Below are 16,801 nucleotides of genomic sequence, written 5' to 3'. Positions count from 1 at the left end.
TGTTGTTCTGCCTTGATAGTTCTGTTGATGTTCTACCTTGATGGTTCTATTGATGTTCTACCTTGATGGTTCTATTGATGTTCTGCCTTGATGGTTCTATTGATTCTACCTTGATGGTTCTGTTGATGTTCTGCCTTGATAGTTCTATTGATGTTCTACCTTGATGGTTCTATTGATGTTCTGCCTTGATGGTTCTATTGATGTTCTGCCCTGATGGTTCTATTGATGTTCTGCCTTGATTGTTTTATTGGTGTTTTGCCTTGAGACTTCTATTGATGTTCTGCCCTGATGGTTCTATTGATGTTCTGCCTTGATTGTTCTATTGATGTTCTGCCTTGATGGTTCTATTGATGTTCTGCCTTGATAGTTCTGTTGATGTTCGGCCTTGTTAGTTCTATTGATGTTCTGCCTTGTTAGTTCTGATGTTTTGCCTTGATGGTTCTGTTGATGTTCAGCCTTGATGGTTCTATTGATGTTCAGCCTTGATAGTTCTATTGATGTTCTGCCTTGATAGTTCTGTTGATGTTCGGCCTTGTTAGTTCTATTGATGTTCTGCCTTGTTAGTTCTGATGTTTTGCCTTGATGGTTCTGTTGATGTTCAGCCTTGATAGTTGTGTTGATGTTCTGCCTTGATAGTTGTGTTGATGTTCTGCTTTGATAGTTGTGTTGATGTTCTGCTTTGATAGTTGTGTTGATGTTCTGCCTTGATAGTTGTGTTGATGTTCTGCCTTGATAGTTGTGTTGATGTTCTGCCTTGATAGTTGTGTTGATGTTCTGCCTTGATAGTTGTGTTGATGTTCTGCCTTGATAGTTGTGTTGATGTTCAGCCTTGATAGTTGTGTTGATGTTCTGCTTTGTGTCATTTCTGTTTATATTATGTAGTCAGATTTGTGTATGTCCAGACGTGACATTTCTCTTGGTGTCATGTAGTAGTTCATCATTAACTGCACTTGTCAGTTTAATGTTGACTGGTTAACATTGTATCATTGTTTATCATCAGTGACGGTTGTTGACAGTTTACAACATTGTATCATTATCTGTTGTTGATTTTGTGTCTCTGTCTTTTTTAGCAGTTTGTAATATTTGTTGATGGGTTATAATTGATCTCTTCATGACAGTTTGTAGTTGGTGTTGTTGTTATGTTATAATTGACTGTTCTTGACAGTATATCATTGTTGTTGACAGTTTATTATTGACTGTTCTTGCCTGTGGATTTCTCTGTTGATGTAAACATTATGATGACACAGCAAGCCAGTGTTCTGCTGGTGTGTACTGTTGCTTGTTTGTTTGTTGGTGGGTGGTAGCATGGAGCTCTCGTGTATGTATAGATATGTCCGCCGTTTCCCGCGTTAGCGAGGTAGCGCCAGTAACAGACAAAGAAAGGCCACATCCATACACCAGCTGTCATGTGTAATGCATCGAAACCACAGCTCCCTTTCCACATCCAGGCCCCACACACCTTCCCATGGTTTACCCCAGACGCTTCACATGACCTGGTTCAGTCCGTTGACAGCACGTCGACCCCGGTATGTCACATTATTCCAGGTCACTTAGTCCTGTGCAGCGCTCAGGAGACCGGTCGTGGCCACCGGCCGGGACCTCCAGTCATAAAGTATATATATATATATATATATATATATATATATATATATATATATATATATATATATATATATATATATATTAAAAGATAATTGAATAGGAATATTGTACTGTGTAGGCATTATCTAAGGGGAAGAGAGAAAAGAGAGTGAGAATGAGAGCAGGGGAGAGGAGTGAGAGTGAGTGCAGGGGAGAGGAGAGAGAGTGAGAGCAGGGGAGAGGAGTGAGAGCGAAGCTCTTTGCTTCCCAGCGCGCAGGCGATGTGGCCTTATGAAAGGTAGCAGGTACTGCCAGATCTCTATCTTCCCTCTATTTGTCCTGGCTTCCCTGCATATATCTGACGTTTATATCTTGCCTATAGCCTCATACCGGGTCGTATAACATTGTTATAGGCATGAGGTTGTGTGTAGGAGGGGTGGAGGGGAGTTAGAGAGGTGGTGTGGGGTGGTAAGGTTGGCGGGGTGTGTGAGCGGGTGAGGGCGCCGGCCATGACAGTTAGGTTAGGGTGGCGCGGACTGCTGCTGTCCAGAGTCAGTCCAACCTCTCTCTGTGGGGCCTATCTCGCGCCGCTTGACCAGGGGTCTGTGCACGGGATATGGACACCTCCCTCGGTGCCTCTCGTCTCTAGTGTACTACGAATAGACGCCAAAGGTGGAGAGAAAGAGTGATCTCGTGAACCTACACACACACACACACACACCCCCACATAGTTGAAGGAAAGATGTACAAAGTACTCCAGCTAACAGGCCTGACCTATTCTCGGCTGTTCGTGCTGCCCGTCAAGTGAATGGTCTCTCTCGATTACCTTCGGCGGTAGAGTGGCCGCCAGCCCACACTCCTTCCCCCTTCCTCCTCTTCTAACCCCCCATCATCCACCTCCTCCTTCCCCCACACCAGAGGCCTCACACTCTGGCTTGACGACCCTCCTCCCCCAGAACAAGACGATGTGCCACCTGGCTCGCTTCTTGCTCCTGTAGGTGGCGTACTGGGCCGGCGCCGCCTGCGTCAGTAGAACATTGGTGTCGTGCACTCCGGTGTGCGTACGTGGTTAACGCTGCTGCACTGCCCCTTGGCCAACCCAGGCCACACCACGTCACACACAGCCAACGCCAGCCACTCCTCCTCTTAAGAAGACCTCTGTAAATGTATATATATATATAGTTTATATGTATATATATATTTATATCAGGAGTTCCGTTTTCGAGACGTTGTTGTTCGCTGTCGCCGCGTAGCCTAGCTGTATATAATATAAAGCCCAACCACGCGACCTACTCACACACTGTGGGGCGCCCCTCCTGGTGGTGAGGGTAACGAGGCTTGACCCAGGTCAGAGTGAAGTGAAGGTAATTGTTGAGTTATAACCTCACACGTCACTACCACCCGCGCCTGGTAGCTACCACCACCACTCTACCACCTACTCTACCACACCGCTACACCTTCTCCTCAGTCATGGCTAAACTATGACGCTAAAAGAAGCCGCAAAGGTAAGTTGTTTGTGTTGTGATGTGTATGTATCATTATTCTTGTATGTGTCTCCTCCAATATGGTCGAGTCCCCCTCCGCATTATGTGTCCTTCCCTTCCTCCAGCCATGGTTGTGGCCCCCAGGTTGGCAGAGGCAGTATGATGACCCAGTGCATGTGTGATGCTCATCATGGTATGATAATGAGTCAGTAATGTATGCATGATGATCATTGCATGGCTTCATCATCATATGTGCAGCAAGATGGCTGCCAGGCCGGTGTATATGTCTCTACCAACACCTCAACAAATAGTCGCAACTACGAAACAAAGTGACGTACAATGTATATGAAGAGATTGATGTACAATGTATATGAAGAGGTTGACGTACAATGTATATCAATAGGTTGACGTACAATGTATATGAAGAGATTGATGTACAATGTATATGAATAGGTTGACGTACAATGTATATCAATAGGTTGACGTACAATGTATATCAATAGGTTGACGTACAATGTATATGAAGAGGTTTACGTAGAATGTATATGAAGAGGTTAACGTGCAGTGTATATGAAGAGGTTGACGCACAATGTATATGAAGAGGTTCATGTACAATGTATATGAATAGGTTGACGTACAATGTATATGAAGAGGTTGACGTACACTATATCAATAGGTTGACGTACAATGTATATAAGAGGTTAACGTGCAGTGTATATGAAGAGGTTGACGTACAATGTATATAAGAGGTTAACGTGCAGTGTATATGAAGAGGTTGACGTACAATGTATATGAAGAGGTTGACATACAATGTATATGAAGAGGTTGACTGACGGTATGTAAGGCATGTGTGTCGCCGCTTGCATGATGTAGACGGTTGGTTAAGTAAATATTGCGGGAAAATCCCATAGGCTTTTGTGTAGGTTGGCCCCGGGCGTCCCCTGCGTCAGATCAATATTCGGCAGGTTTTCATTAGCCACCAGAGAGGCGCCCATGTGAAGCCATGTAGAAAAGTGTGTATAATTCCCATTAAACACAATAACAGGAGGCCTGACATGTCGGCGTGACGTCACAACCCTCGTGTTTTATTGACGATACTTGGGCGGTTCCCGCAACTCCTGCCCGGGCAAGACACTCTGCCTGTGTTACCGGAACGACCCCATCCAGCCATACATAGTTCACCAGAAACCACAACCTATATAATCATCTTGTACCATGATGAATAGGTTGTGAGGGAGGTTATGGGAGAGTATGATGAATAGGTTGTGAGAGGGGTTATGGGAGAGTATGATGAATAGGTTGTGAGAGCGGTTATGGGAGAGTATGATGAATAGGTTGTGAGAGCGGTTATGGGAGAGTATGATGAATAGGTTGTGAGAGAGGTTATGGGAGAGTATGATGAATAGGTTGTGAGAGCGGTTATGGGAGAGTATGATGAATAGGTTGTGAGAGGGGTTATGGGAGAGTATGATGAATAGGTTGTGAGAGGGGTTATGGGAGAGTATGATGAATAGGTTGTGAGAGCGGTTATGGGAGAGTATGATGAATAGGTTGTGAGAAAGGTTATGGGAGAGTATGATGAATAGGTTGTGAGAGCGGTTATGGGAGAGTATGATGAATAGGTTGTGAGGGAGGTTATGGGAGAGTATGATGAATAGGTTGAGAGCGGTTATGGGAGAGTATGATGTATAGGTTGTGAGAGAGGTTATGGGAGAGTATGATGAATAGGTTGAGAGCGGTTATGGGAGAGTATGATGTATAGGTTGTGAGAGAGGTTATGGGAGAGTATGATGAATAGGTTGTGAGGGAGGTTTTGGGAGAGTATGATGAATAGGTTGTGAGAGAGGTTATGGGAGAGTATGATGAATAGGTTGAGAGCGGTTATGGGAGAGTATGATGTATAGGTTGTGAGAGAGGTTATGGGAGAGTATGATGAATAGGTTGTGAGAAAGGTTATGGGAGAGTATGATGAATAGGTTGTGAGAAAGGTTATGGGAGAGTATGATGAATAGGTTGTGAGAGCGGTTGTGAGAGAGTATGATGAATAGGTTGTGAGAGGGGTTGTGGGAGAGTATGATGAATAGGTTGTGAGAGGGGTTATGGGAGAGTATGATGAATAGGTTGTGAGAGGGGTTATGGGAGAGTATGATGAATAGGTTGAGAGCGGTTATTGGAGAGTATGATGAATAGGTTGTGAGAGCGGTTATGGGAGAGTATGATGAATAGGTTGTGAGAGGGGTTGTGAGAGAGTTAGATAGATGAAGATGTAGCCAGCAGACCACAATGGTATGAAAACCTTACCAGGCATCTGTATTATAATCATAATTATCACCTTATAACTTGCTTAAATGATCTAATGTTAGTTAGGACTGGCCCTACACTGGACCATCAGACTGGCCATACACTGGACCATCAGACTGGCCATACACTGGACCATCAGACTGGCCCTACACTGGACCATCAGACTGGCCATACACTGGACCATCAGACTGGCCATACACTGGACCATCAGACTGGCCCTACACTGGACCATCAGACTGGCCCTACACTGGACCATCAGACTGGCCCTACACTGGACCATCAGACTGGCCCTACACTGGACCATCAGACTGGCCATACACTGGACCATGAGACTGGCCATACACTGGACCATCAGACTGGCCCTACACTGGACCATCAGACTGGCCCTACACTGGACCATCAGACTGGCCATACACTGGACCATCAGACTGGCCCTCCACTGGACCAGCAGACTGGCCCTACACTGGACCATCAGACTGGCCCTACACTGGACCATCAGACTGGCCCTACACTGGACCATCAGACTGGCCCTACACTGGACCATCAGACTGGCCCTACACTGGACCATCAGACTGGCCATACACTGGACCATCAGACATTTGTAACATTGTCTTCCTCCTGACCTGGACCGACAGCCTTGGAAAACCTCGAGAAAGAATAGAAAACTGGATGCGGGTCTGGGGTCAGGATTTCAGTCGTGTACCGGCGGGCGTGACGTCAGTCGTCAAAAGCAAAAAAAAAATGAAATTGTGATTCTTTATAATGTGGGGGGAGGAGGCCCCCCCAGCCCCCCCAGGATCAGCAGAAATCCACATTTTTCTGGGAACGTCGCACGTCGCCCCCCCCGGGTGGGCCCCCCCCCCCGGCCTAACTCCCACCCGACATAAGGATTAGTTTTCTTCCTCCCTTCCTGACCAGGCTCGGGGGGGGGGGGGGGGCTGGCTGGCCGTTAGAACCCCTCCCCCTCCCCCCCCTTCCTCGGGGGAGGGGGGGTCCAGGTTTTGAACGTGAGGGGGGGTGGTGGGGGGGAGAGGGGACGTGTGGAAGGGAAGGGTTAATAAATGAACATGATAGGGAGACGTGTGAAGATGATGATGATGATGTACGAGGAGAACATGAGGAAGCGCTTGGCCACGCCTACCTCGCCTGCATGAAGGAGACACGATCGAAAATGAAACGATTTGAATGAAAAATGGCGGGGAGTGAGGATGGAGATGGTGAGGGGACGTGGGTGGCTCGTGATGGCGGCCCCGGCCCTGGGTCACAACCGTGCACGAGTTAATGTAATTGGTTAACCGGCGACATAAGAGCTTAATATGATGCCGCCATCTTGGAACCTGACCAGTAGACACCCGTACATTCCTCTATCATTATATAAGATAATTTCTTATCTTCTATATCTTCAATATTTACATTTCAGTAATATTTACATATCTGTGTCTCTCTATATTTATATACTCCTGTTTTGGTGTATTGACATTAATCTTTCTGTATTTACCTACTTAACTCGTGTGTGTGTATATATGTGTTTGTGTGTTTGTGTATTTTGATTTTCCCTGTTTTTCTTATATGTATGTAGCCAACCTCTTTGTCCTACTTTATCTGTTTATCCATATATATATATATATATATATATATATATATATATATATATATATATATATATATATATATATATATATATATATATATATATATATGTTTGCCATTTCCTGCGTTAGCCTAATTTCTCCTAGACTCCTTGTTATGGGGTTTCTGCAGTTCAGCGTGCGCAACGATCAGTAGCAGGGACATGATGGACTCACTGAGGGTAAGATGCGTTTGGAGGAAATGTTTGTACTCGTTTTCTTCCGCTGATTATTACACGAAAGTGCACTTGTGAACTTTTCGTGTTTCATTTTCCCCGTAGACTCATAGGAATATATATATATATATATATATATATATATATATATATATATATATATATATATATATATATATATATATATATATTCTCCATCCAACATTAATGATAACTCACCACACAACAAGTAAGTATATAGTGAGCAAGTGTGGGAGACAGAGGTGTTCATGTGAGTGTTCGCCAGCCATATTGGTGGCCAGCGATGGTGTTCCACAGTCTGGTTTAGTCTTCATGCATTCGTATGTGCACAAAATATATTCCCAGAAGTTAATTTTCAAAAGAATTATTTTTTTTTATACATGCACTAATTGTAGAATATTAACACACAACAAGCATAGAAGTTATCGAACGTTCTAAATATATATAAAAGTTCATGAATTTAAAAGTACAAAGGGATCCAATTTTATTTTATAATTGCCTTGTATGGATATCACGCTGTAGATGTGATAAAGAAGCACTTATTTTCCATAATGATCTTTCTCTTTGCTGTGATTTTGTTAACAATATTTTACATTAGTTAACTGTAGGAAAATGACAACATTTTGGCATTCATGTTTGACCATTGAATGTCATTTATCATTATCATTTATCGACTTTATCTTTTAGGTTACGTATATAAAGTATAGAAAATGTACAGGAAATTTACTTACTCTTCTATTGTCGTGGATAATTTACATTTAGGTTAAGTTAGTGGTTGATGAAGGAAGTGGTCGGCCATGGCTGGGTGCCGTGACGTCAGCAGGACCCGGATGCTGGGCATTGTGGGTAGACGCCATCATGGCCGACACACACACACACACACACACACACTTCGAAATTGTTGTTTTTAGTGACGTACGACTGTTGAAGGAAGAGAGAGAGTGGGTGTATGAGTCCTGTGATGGGACAGTTTATCCACCGATAATACTGGATTGCCTAGTGATGCTTCGGTTAATTATGGTAAGTTAACCATCGCCTTCTCAACACATAACCTCAAAATTGTTCAAATTGACAGCCGTTTTTGCGGACCTGGGATGATTGAGTCAACCCCCAGGGCTAACTAGGCTGTTAGAACATGAGGGGAAGAGTGGCTGTGAATGGTCGAGAATATTCTAGAGATACACGGGAGGGGAGGGAGGGGTAGTTGGTATGTTAATGAGGGAAGATGGCGGAGCAGTACACACAAGGACATACCTCGCTTCTCCTTGACGAATACTAAAACTTAAAACCCAGTTTTCCAATTAACTGGTCATTATTAAACCATAAAGCAAATTGGTCCAGAGCTGTGTGTGTGTGTGTGTGTGTGTGTGGCGGGGCCGGCAGCTGGCAGGGCGGGCGCGCCTGCGCGGGCTGGAGGCGGGAGCGGGGGTTCGATCCCTTACCGATCCAGGCGCGGAGTGGGCCCCCCGGGGGGGGGGGGGGGGGGGGGGGGGGTCATGATGACATACTGCCAGCCCTTAGCTAAGGCGGGGGGGGGGGGGGGCGGTGGCACAGTTAGCCCTTAACCATCGTGCTGGTGATAACGATCGTTAACGATGGTTAACCAGAGCAATGATTGTTAGCCACATAGGGAAGACCTTAACTATATACTTACGCCATTCATTAAGATCATTAATTTTAACCAATATTTAGTCATTTATGATGGATAAATCACGCCCCAATAAAGTTATGAAGGGGAATGGATGTAGTGATAAATGATAACTGATAAATGGTGTATTATAATCCAGGTAATGTTGTCAAGTGTTCATGTGGTCATACATGATGACCACACACACACACCATAATAATGAAGGTAACATCTTCATCTGTCCCTGTGTGGTACACTACGGTACACTGTGGTACAGTACGGCACAGTACGCTGTGGTACAGTACGGTACGCTGTGGTACAGTACGGTACGGTACGCTGTGGTACAGTACGGTACACTGTGGTACAGTACGGCACAGTACGCTGTGGTACACTACGGTACACTGTGGTACAGTACGGCACAGTACGCTGTGGTACAGTACGGTACGCTGTGGTACAGTACGGTACGGTACGCTGTGGTACAGTACGGTACACTGTGGTACAGTACGGCACAGTACGCTGTGGTACACTACGGTACACTGTGGCACAGTACGGCACAGTACGCTGTGGTACAGTACGGTACGCTGTGGTACAGTACGGTACGGTACGCTGTGGTACAGTACGGTACGTTGTGGTGTGGTTGCAGTGCGCTGTGGTACGTTACGGTACACTGTGGTATGGTACCAGTGTGTGGTGTAGTACTGAGCCGCTCTGCATGGTATAATGCATTATTATTATTATTATTATTATTATTATTATTATTATTATTAATTATTACTATTATTATTATTATTAGTTTTATTTTATTGATAGTTTAATTTATAGGAATTGGCAAAATGTTTCTAGCAAGGTCTTGATAGATAGATAGATAGATATTAAACATTACATGATAATACTTGTAATTTAGTACAATAAATTATTATAATGCACAATCGAGTGATTATATTTATGTTCGTTATCGTGGTTATGAATGATTATAATGAGATAAATTCGTTAGTTAACATAATGTTGCAGATACTGAAACACAAGATATAGTATCTTTATACATGAAGTATCTTAGATAGTGACGGGAGGAGGTGGGTAGACAGGCAGGTGTGGGGGAGGAGGTGGGTAGACAGGCAGGTGTGGGGGAGGAGGTGGGTAGACAGGCAGGTGTGGGGGGAGGAGGTGGGTAGACAGGCAGGTGTGGGGGAGGAGGTGGGTAGACAGGCAGGTGTGGGGGGAGGAGGTGGGTAGACAGGCAGGTGTGGGGGAGGAGGTGGGTAGACAGGCAGGTGTGGGGGGAGGAGGTGGGTAGACAGGCAGGTGTGGGGGAGGAGGTGGGTAGACAGGCAGGTGTGGGGGGAGGAGGTGGGTAGACAGGCAGGTGTGGGGGAGGAGGTGGGTAGACAGGCAGGTGTGGGGGGAGGAGGTGGGTAGACAGGCAGGTGTGGGGGAGGAGGTGGGTAGACAGGCAGGTGTGGGGGGAGGAGGTGGGTAGACAGGCAGGTGTGGGGGAGGAGGTGGGTAGACAGGCAGGTGTGGGGGAGGAGGTGGGTAGACAGGCAGGTGTGGGGGGGAGGAGGTAGGGAGACAGGCAATTGTGGGGGAGGAGGTGGGTAGACAGGCAGGTGTGGGGGGAGGAGGTGGGTAGACAGGCAGGTGTGGGGGGAGGAGGTGGGTAGACAGGCAGGTGTGGGGGAGGAGGTGGGTAGACAGGCAGGTGTGGGGGAGGAGGTGGGTAGACAGGCAGGTGTGGGGGGAGGAGGTGGGTAGACAGGCAGGTGTGGGGGAGGAGGTGGGTAGACAGGCAGGTGTGGGGGGAGGAGGTGGGTAGACAGGCAGGTGTGGGGGGGAGGAGGTGGGTAGACAGGCAGGTGTGGGGGGGAGGAGGTGGGTAGACAGGCAATTGTGGGGGAGGAGGTGGGTAGACAGGCAGGTGTGGGGGGGAGGAGGTGGGTAGACAGGCAGGTGTGGGGGAGGAGGTGGGTAGACAGGCAGGTGTGGGGGAGGAGGTGGGTAGACAGGCAGGTGTGGGGGGGAGGAGGTGGGTAGACAGGCAGGTGTGGGGGAGGAGGTGGGTAGACAGGCAGGTGTGGGGGGAGGAGGTGGGTAGACAGGCAGGTGTGGGGGGGAGGAGGTGGGTAGACAGGCAGGTGTGGGGGGGAGGAGGTGGGTAGACAGGCAATTGTGGGGGAGGAGGTGGGTAGACAGGCAGGTGTGGGGGGGGAGGAGGTGGGTAGACAGGCAGGTGTGGGGGGAGGAGGTGGGTAGACAGGCAGGTGTGGGGGGAGGAGGTGGGTAGACAGGCAGGTGTGGGGGGAGGAGGTGGGTAGACAGGCAGGTGTGGGGGGGAGGAGGTGGGTAGACAGGCAATTGTGGGGGAGGAGGTGGGTAGACAGGCAATTGTGGGGGAGGAGGTGGGTAGACAGGCAGGTGTGGGGGGAGGAGGTGGGTAGACAGGCAGGTGTGGGGGGAGGAGGTGGGTAGACAGGCAGGTGTGGGGGGAGGAGGTGGGTAGACAGGCAGGTGTGGGGGAGGAGGTGGGTAGACAGGCAGGTGTGGGGGGAGGAGGTGGGTAGACAGGCAGGTGTGGGGGAGGAGGTGGGTAGACAGGCAGGTGTGGGGGAGGAGGTGGGTAGACAGGCAGGTGTGGGGGCATGACAAAAACAGACGGGGCCTCCACACCAGCCTTGCGGAAGTGCATGTCTCGGGTCAGTTCGCTCTTCTGCTACCTGGGAATTAGAGCGAGAATCGCGCGCCTCACAAGTGATGGCGTGGGTGGGGGTCGTCACGCAACCGACAACTTACTGTATGACCCCCTGACGTAAGGGTCGTAATTGTTCGTATTTGGCTTGACCGTTTATATACGGTACACATCTCCCAGATGATAAATATCTGATGTCAAGTTTGTTTATTTTCTTTTCCTCGTTTTGCATATTCGTTTATTTCGTTATGATTTACTTGTCTAATTTCACTTGTTTATTCTGTATTTTGGGTGTCTGTTGTTTGTAATATACATATAATTATCTTTGTGTGCAGTGATGGTTGGATGTATAGTTAGTCTGGTTTACTGTTGCTCGTCTGTTATACACCCGCGTCTGTTTACTGTTGCTGCTCTGTTGTACATTTGCCTTCATCATTGATCATCTTCTAATACATTCACGTCTCCTTACCGTTGCTCCTCAGTAATACATCCGTTACTGTTGCCGCTCTGTTATGTATCCGCATTCGTCACTGTTGCTGCTTGGTTATACATCAGTGTCTTTACTGTTGTTTTCCGTCATATATCCGATGCTCGTGTGTACTGTTGCTACTCCGTTATACGTCCATGTCTGTTCACCGTTGGTTTTCTGTTGTTCATGCGTGCTCTTTACTGTTGCTGCTGTTATACATCTGCGTCCTTTACCGTTGCTGCTGTGTTGCACATTCGCGCTCATTACTGATGTTACCGTGTTATACATCCGCACTCTTTACCGTTGCTGCTCTGTTATCCGTGCTCTTTACCGTTGCTGCCGTTACATAGCTTCGTCCTTTACCGTTGCCGCTGTGTTATACATCCACGTCTGTTATTTCTTACTAGTGTGTTTGGTGGTTTTTGTGTCTTTGTTACTCCGCAAGTTGTTATTGTTGTTATTGTTGTTGTTGTTGACCGAATTTACTGAGTTTTCGGATCTTTTTATGTTTTTTGTTGTTGCAGCGAATGTTTTATTATTATTATTATTATTATTATTATTATTATTATTATTATTATTAATTATAGCATTATCATTATTTTCATACATATTCGCCATTTCCCTCATTAGCGAGGTAGCATTAAGAACAAAAGACTGAGCCTAAGAGGGAAAATCCTCACTTGGCATCGTCTTATTATTATTATTGTTGTTGTTGTTGTTATTATTATTATTATTATCAGCGTGTCCAGTGGTTGTGATGTTATCAGCCACGTTAGTAATAACTACTACCTTGGTTATAGTTGTGAAGGAATGTGTTGTGTTGCTTGGGGTTGTAATACGTCTTCACCTGTGTGTGTTACAGTGTTACTAACACTGTGTTGTACGTCCAGTACTTTGTGTTACAGTGTTACTAACGCTTTGTGTTGTACGTCCAGTACTTTGTGTTGGCAGGAGAGGTGAGGTGTTGTGCCAGGATCATCATGAATTGTACATCATTATAATGCTAGTTGTACGTCATTGTAATGCTAGTTGTACGTCATTGTAATGCTAATTGTACATTATCATTATAATGCTGATTGTACATCTTTACAATGCTACTTATACATCATTATAATGCTAGTTGTACATCATTATAATGCTAGTTGTACATCATTATAATGCTAGTTGTACATCATTATAATGCTAGTTGTACATCATTATTATAATGGAAGTTGTACATCATCATTATAATGCTAGTTGTACATCATTATAATGCTAGTTGTACATCATTATAATGCTAGTTGTACATCTTCATTATAATGATAGTTGTACATCATTATAATGCTAATTGTACATCTTCATTATAATGATAGTTGTACATCATTATAATGCTAGTTGTACATCTTCATTATAATGATAGTTGTACATCATTATAATGCTAGTTGTACATCATTATAATGCTAGTTGTACATCATTATGATGCTAGTTGTACATCATCATTATAATGCTAGTTGTACATCATTATAATGCTAGTTGTACATCTACATTATAATGATAGTTGTACATCATTATAATGCTAGTTGTACATCTTCATTATAATGATGGTTGTACATCATTATAATGCTAGTTGTACATCTTCATTATAATGATAGTTGTACATCATTATAATGCTAGTTGTACATCTTAATTATAATGATAGTTGTACATCATTATAATGCTAGTTGTACATCATTATAATGCTAGTTGTACATCTTCATTATAATGATAGTTGTACATCATTATAATGCTAGTTGTACATCTTCATTATAATGATAGTTGTACATCATTATAATGCTAGTTGTACATCTTCATTATAATGATAGTTGTACATCATTATAATGCTAGTTGTACATCTTCATTATAATGATAGTTGTACATCATTATAATGCTAGTTGTACATCTTCATTATAATGATAGTTGTACATCATTATAATGCTAGTTGTACATCTTCATTATAATGATAGTTGTACATCATTATAATGCTAGTTGTACATCTTCATTATAATGATAGTTGTACATCATTATAATGCTAGTTGTACATCTTCATTATAATGATAGTTGTACATCATTATAATGCTAGTTGTACATCTTCATTATAATGATAGTTGTACATCATTATAATGCTAGTTGTACATCATTATAATGCTAGTTGTACCTCATTATAATGCTAGTTGTACATCATTATAATGCTAGTTGTACATCATTATAATGCTAGTTGTACATCTTCATTATAATGATAGTTGTACATCATTATAATGCTAGTTGTACATCTTCATTATAATGATAGTTGTACATCATTATAATGCTAGTTGTACATCTTCATTATAATGATAGTTGTACATCATTATAATGCTAGTTGTACATCTTCATTATAATGATAGTTGTACATCATTATAATGCTAGTTGTACATCTTCATTATAATGCTAGTTGTACATCATTATAATGCTAGTTGTACATCTTCATTATAATGCTAGTTGTACATCATTATAATGCTAGTTGTACATCATTATAATGCTAGTTGTACATCTTCATTATAATGATAGTTGTACATCATTATAATGCTAGTTGTACATCTTCATTATAATGATAGTTGTACATCATTATAATGCTAGTTGTACATCTTCATTATAATGCTAGTTGTACATCATTATAATGCTAGTTGTACATCTTCATTATAATGATAGTTGTACATCATTATAATGCTAGTTGTACATCTTCATTATAATGCTAGTTGTACATCATTATAATGCTAGTTGTACATCTTCATTATAATGATAGTTGTACATCATTATAATGCTAGTTGTACATCATTATAATGCTAGTTGTACATCATTATGATGCTAGTTGTACATCATTATAATGCTAGTTGTACATCATTATAATGCTAGTTGTACATCATTATGATGCTAGTTGTACATCATCATTATAATGCTATTTGTACATTTTTATAATGCCAGTTGTACATTATTATAATGCCAGTTGTACACCATTATAATGTTAGTTGTACATCGTTACGATTAACACTAATTAACGTAATTTAGCCAAGTGACGTAATCTGACCTAACCTAACCTAACGTAAGTACCTAATCTGTCTAAGTACCTAATCTCTCCAAATCTAATTCGACGTAACTTAATTACCTAATCACCTAACTTGATAACCAGGTATCTACCTAACTTAATATTTAACAGTGAAGCCAGCCACCTCGCCTGACCTAACTACCAAGGATCATTTATGCTAAACCACCTTACCTGGTCTAGCCAGGTCTAATCTGGTCTATCTTGGTCTAGCCTAACCTGGTCTGACCTGGCTTAATCAGACCTTCCTGAACCTAATGTGACCTGGCTTACTCCCTAACATTGCAGAAGGTCGACTTGACCACTTGACCTGACCTGACCTCTCATCAGACAGCCGCCCACCTTACCCCCGCCCCACCCCAGTCACTCCCACCCACCCCTCTCCCTCACCGGTCCAGGCTCTCCCACCCACCCCACCATAAGAACACCCACTCACCCACCCACCAACCCACCCACTACATCCTGAGCCAGCAAGGTACCAGAGTCAGACGACGTACTTGGCTTACCTGTACCTGTAACTACAGGCGCCGCCCCTCACCTCCACCTGGCTGCCCCTCACCTCCACCTGCCTGCCCCTCAACTCCACCTGCCTGCCCCTCAACTCCACCTGCCTGCCCCTCACCTCCACCTGCCTGCCCCTCACCTCCACCTGCCTGCCCCTCACCTCCACCTGGCCGACCCTCACCTCCACCTGGCCGCCGTCTGTCCCAGCCACACTTGGGCGTCGTGGAAACACCAGGTCACATGTCTGCAATTACGTTAAGATGGAATATCTTCTTAATGAAATGGTTTGGGCACATGGAGAGAATGAGTGAGGAAAGATTGACCAAGAGGATATATGTGTCGGAGGTGGAGGGAACGAGGAGAAGTGGGAGACCAAATTGGAGGTGGAAAGATGGAGTGAAAAAGATTTTGAGTGATCGGGGCCTGAACATGCAGGAGGGTGAAAGGCGTGCAAGGAACAGAGTGAATTGGATCGATGTGGTATACCGGGGTCAACGTGCTGTCAATGGATTGAACCAGGGCATGTGAAGCGTCTGGGGTAAACCATGGAAAGTTTTGCGGGGCCTGGATGTGGAAAGGGAGCTGTGGTTTCGGTGCATTATACATGACAGCTAGAGACTGAGTGTGAACAAATGTGGCCTTTGTTGTTTGTCTTCCCGGCGCTACCTCGATGACGCAGGGAGTGGCGACTGAGTGTTCCTAGGATCATCTCAAAATTTGCGCTACTTTCAGTAGCAGGGAACTCATGGACTCCTTTGGAGTGTGTAGTTCGCTGAGGAGATTGTACTGATACAGCCTCGCGTAAAGTAACTTTTCACTGGAAATGTTCCCTAAAGCAAGCGGAGTCCGGTAACACCAGGTTGTGATTCCACAGGAGCCTATCTTGAGTTGTATGAAGGGGGGGGGGGGTGTTGTCAGACACATCGGGTCAGACGTTGTCAAGTGTTGTCAGTATGGGTCAGGTCATGACACCCACACGGGGGCTTCGTGGTGCGATGGTCAGCGTTGCTGGTCGTGGGTCACCATGGGCATCACCCGGGCTCAATTCCTCGTGGGTTCGAATCCTGGGCTCGGCATTTGGCACATAGGCAGTCCCAGGTGTTCATCCTTCCCTCGAGGCTGGTCGATGGATGTATACCTGGCGGACGCGTGTATGTGTATATATACGTACACACAAGTAGATAAGATATATGTATACAAGATTATGAGACGGGGAAACACAAGTGTAACACA

The 16,801-nt window shown here is 44.6% G+C and overlaps 1 protein-coding gene across 2 annotated transcripts in view; it reads left to right on the top strand.

Annotated features, from left to right (window-relative positions):
- Positions 1-16,801, top strand: part of cac (calcium voltage-gated channel subunit cacophony) — a 1,845,957-nt gene that overhangs the window by 198,516 nt on the left and 1,630,640 nt on the right. Inside the window, exon 1 of one of the 2 annotated variants that reach the window (XM_071696568.1) lies at positions 2,103-3,086. The exons of the other annotated variant lie outside the window; for it this stretch is intronic. The gene's annotated coding sequence lies outside the window, so the exon portion shown is untranslated. Of the gene's footprint in view, positions 1-2,102; positions 3,087-16,801 lie in introns of those variants that run through there. 2 annotated transcript variants of the gene reach the window in all.

This window comes from Panulirus ornatus, chromosome 59 (genome assembly GCF_036320965.1).
Source record: "Panulirus ornatus isolate Po-2019 chromosome 59, ASM3632096v1, whole genome shotgun sequence".
Classification (NCBI taxonomy): Eukaryota; Metazoa; Arthropoda; class Malacostraca; order Decapoda; family Palinuridae; genus Panulirus; species Panulirus ornatus.
This window is presented reverse-complemented; position numbering and strand designations above follow the sequence as displayed.